Raw genomic sequence first — 4,294 nt, 5'->3', positions numbered from 1 at the left:
AAAGTGTTCCTATTTCAGCAATTGGGGTGATGCATCAACATGCTGGAACAGAACCGCATGATGTGAATGAAGCATTAGAGAGTCACAGACCTCCTGAAACTCCAGTAGAACCAAGCTACAGACCCGGTGGCAAAATGAACAGGCTTTGTAGTTCCTGTCACAAAATAGGCCATACAGAGGAGAAATGCTGGTCACTGGGCAGGGGCAGACCTCCACCTTATTATTTAAAATGTAGGAAATCACTTTCTAAGGACAGATGTAAGCAATCTGGTTTTGCAGGTAAAACCATTACTGAGTTAACTGCATTGTTCATGCAAGGACTCCAGCTGCTAACCTCACTTGCTAGTGGCTTAGCAGCCAGTTAGCATGTGTTTAACATTCGCATAGATGATCCTGTTTGCATTTCCTGATTTGTAATTGTTCGTAATGCATTGTTGTTTCTTTAGAACACAAATTCTAGTTGTTTGTTGTACTATATGTACACATAGGCTAATGAAGTTAATTTCTTATAACACTTGACTGTTTCCATTGTAAGTGTTTGACAAAACATTTAAGTGAGAGGTTGTTGAAGCTACATGTATTCTAGACCAGTTGTCTTGTGTTAATGGAATAACTTTTGCTTTTGAAATTGTCTACCAGTTTCAAGTTGTATGTGTTTCTATGTTGAAAGATTTGTCTCCTAAGTGGTAAACTCTGCTATTCTCTGTATAGCTGCAGTAACCCAGCAAACATGTCCCATTGGGCCCCAGGTGGGGCCACTGTGGGCAAAAAATTGGGGCCCACAGCGGGCTGCCCCTGTGGGCCCCACTACCGGCGTGAAATGCGGGGCACGTGTGGGCCCCACACTATGGGGCCACAATGGGGCCCCAGTGGGACAGCCCAAAGTGTGGGCTGGGTGTGGGCTTACTGTGGGCACATTGGGCAAAGCGTGGGCTAACTGTGGGCAAAGTGTGGGCTTACTGTGGGCACATTGGGTAAAGTGTGGGCAAAGTGTGGGCTTACTGTGGGCACATTGGGCAAAGTGTGGGCAAAGTGTGGGTTTACTGTGGGCACATTAGGTAAAGTGTGGGCTAACTTTGGGCAAAGTGTGGGTTTACTGTGGGCACATTGGGTAAAGTGTGGGCTAACTGTGGGCAAAGTGTGGGTTTACTGTGGGCACATTGGGTAAAGTGTGGGCTAACTGTGGGCAAAGTGTGGGTTTACTGTGGGCACATTGAGCAAAGTGTGGGCAAAGTGTGGGCTTTCTGTGGGCACATTGGGCAAAGTGTGGGCTTACTGTGGGCACATTGGGCAAAGTGTGGGCTAACTGTGGGCCCATTGGGCAAGGTGTGGGATAACTGTGGGCAAATTGTGGGCCTAACTGTGGGCACATTGGGCAGAGTGTGGGCTAACTGTGGGCACATTGAGCAAAGTGTGGGCTGTGGACAAAGTGTGGGCTAACTCTGGGTACACTGGGCAAAGTGTGGATTTAATGTGGGCACACTGGGCAAAGTTTGGGCTAACTGTGGGCAACGTGTGGGCACATTGGGCAATAAATACAGTAGGCACCCTGGCTGTAAATACACGGAAGTAAAATATAGAAAATTATGTGCAAAAAATCTGGATTGAATACTGAATTTCTTTTATTTTACAAAATCACATAAAACCGCTTATTACTAAACAAAAGAAACAGAACAATGTGAATCTCCTCAGGGGCACCAGTTGATATTATCTTCTGGTCCTTCTGATTCCTCCCCCATCCTGCTCTCTGTCACTGCAGATGTGGTGTCCTGGTTGCTTTTTTGTCACAGCATCTAAGTGAAAACATAAAAAACAATATAAACATCAACATTAAAACAAGTTTTTTTTTACAAAAAGTCAATCATGATTAATCCAAGTAGGAAACTAATTTTAAAAGGGGTTTTCTACATTTTAACATTGTTTTTAGCCCCAATTATTAAAATACTTCAATTGCTTGATTTGAGACCTAGTTATTATGTGCTTAACCTTTTAAGTTTCACCCCACCCTATTGAGTTAAATCTACACTCTTGAAGCTTTCAAACAATATACAGTTTGTCATGATTAGATAAGAATTCATATGCAAACATTGAAGTAAGTGTAGGTGTCCTGCTGGTGGGACAGTGACATTTAGCAGAAAATAAAGCACACTCTCTTCATAAATCAATCAATTACTCTCCCTACATAATTTATTTTATAAAACACTGTTGAAATGTTTATTCTGGAGGTTTAGACCTTTCCAACGATATATAGTTTTTAGTGATAGATTAAAATTTACATCAACAATATTAATGCAAACTTAGGTGTCCCGTATTCGGGACGGCGGCGCTTAACAGTTTAAAGTCTAAGCTATATATATATAATAAATCGTTCAGTGCAAGATAACATTGGTGTAGTAGCATATATAAGTAAATGTATACTTGTAAATGTAAGCAAAGGGACTTACATTTGCTCCTGCCCGGATTTATGCCTAAAGAATCCATACAGATGATCTGTCTTTTATAAGTCTGATAAAACTAAAAGGTCTTTATATATTTGAAGGATGTAATACTACTCTATAGGTATATAAGATTAAAGGAGAAGTCCATTCTTAAAATGGGGCCCATTGAATTTTCGTAGTAGGAAAAATTACTATGGTCAAGTCAATGGGGACCATTTTTGAGCGAACTACTCCTTTAACATTAGCAGAAACAGTGTGTGGTGTTTTATGTGAGCTTTAAGGTGGCAATAATAAGATAAGTGCTAAGATACTATGATTTATACAATGTATACTGCACTAGTTTTTCTTACCAAGTATTTCAAGTAGGTTTTATTGCTTTAACTGGATCCAAATGGATGATCTTATAATTGTCTTTGTTTAAGGGTACATCTTTAGGATTTTATTGCAGAAAGCTGATGGATATTAACCAGCGAGTCACTATTTGATTTAGGTGAATGAGCTGTGTTCTGACCTTGAGCACAATAAAATATAAAATGATGACAGAAAAACATTTTTTATTAAAACTATATGCATCTTCTAATACATGATATGGGACTGAGGTGTACATCAAGTCAAAGTGAGCTCTGACTATTTAATAGGTAGTTAATATTTTGTAGTTATATTTTTTATTTATCCATTGTATTGAGGAGAGCGTTTTGAGCACTTATTCTGACCCATTTATTTTGGGTGCAAATACAAACAAAGTAATACTTACTCTTCAGCCAAATGGAAAAGATCAAACACAACAAGAAAATTAGCTGAAAGAAAAGTGAACATAAAAGTACAATAGTTATTAATGCAGAATTGATGGCTTCTGTTTAAATTCTTCTACTGTAAACTGTGTTCCCGTACTGTAAGATACGTTATAACCTTATAAAACCCTACATTGAAATAACCTGCGTAATAATTAACTAAACAATGTAAAATACATTTAAGAACGAGGATAACACATTTTATAGAACTAAAGACAAATAAAAGATCTGCTCTACATTAGCTCATAGCTACATCACGAGGTCAGTCAAACAAACAGCTTAAATCAACAGTAAACATTAAAGTTTATAATATTTTAGTCATATCAAATTACTAACAACAAAATGAACATTACTGTGAACTTATTTTAATGAAGTAACCAGGATTTAAGGAAAACTTACCTCAGAATTTATCACAGAAACGAAAACTGTCGTCTGAGGTAAACATCGGTTAAATTCAGTTTTTGAACTCACGAGGACGGAGGCGCGTGCCCGCAAATAATATGTGTGTTCGACCTCATGCGGCGCTGACATGATGATGACGTCAATGTACCGCGAGAGTGGTTCGAAATTAGACCTCTACGTGTAATTTCTTGACTCAGTCTCGCGATACGTTTACGTCATCAACATATGATGTGGGTTCTCGCAGCGCTCCATGAAGTCGAACATGCCTAATAACACATGACAAAAGACAACATGTTAAAACACAATAAAAATGGTAAAGAAAGTGTTTCTCATAGCGAAGCACTGCGTTCAGACGGACTGAAAATTAGAACTTGTTTAACATTAAATATTTATTGTATTAAAATAAACAGAAATGTTGTGCTTTAAAGCATAGCTTTTAAGATCCTTTTCCGGGGGTGTGTTCAATAATTTCTACATAAACATGCATGCACATTTTTTTCTAAATGGACAGACCTTCATAAAAATGTATAAAAATGGTTTTATTATAGCAAGTGTAGTAACTGTTTTTGATTTAACAACAACAATTAACATCAAAAGGAAATGATCTGCTAAGATAATAACAACCAATGATAATTATTTTAATAATTTAATAATAATTATACT

The 4,294-nt window shown here is 37.9% G+C and overlaps 1 long non-coding RNA gene across 1 annotated transcript; it reads right to left on the bottom strand.

Annotated features, from left to right (window-relative positions):
- Positions 1 to 1,600: 1,600 nt before the first annotated feature.
- On the bottom strand, positions 1,601 to 3,320 carry LOC141362805 (uncharacterized). The gene is made up of 2 exons (XR_012368390.1): positions 2,789 to 3,320; positions 1,601 to 1,793 (listed from the first exon to the last, which is right to left on the bottom strand). It is a non-coding gene; the product is annotated as an uncharacterized lncRNA (long non-coding RNA).
- Positions 3,321 to 4,294: the final 974 nt, after the last annotated feature.

This window comes from Misgurnus anguillicaudatus, unplaced genomic scaffold, assembly GCF_027580225.2.
Source record: "Misgurnus anguillicaudatus unplaced genomic scaffold, ASM2758022v2 HiC_scaffold_29, whole genome shotgun sequence".
NCBI lineage: Eukaryota > Metazoa > Chordata > Actinopteri > Cypriniformes > Cobitidae > Misgurnus > Misgurnus anguillicaudatus.
This window is presented reverse-complemented; position numbering and strand designations above follow the sequence as displayed.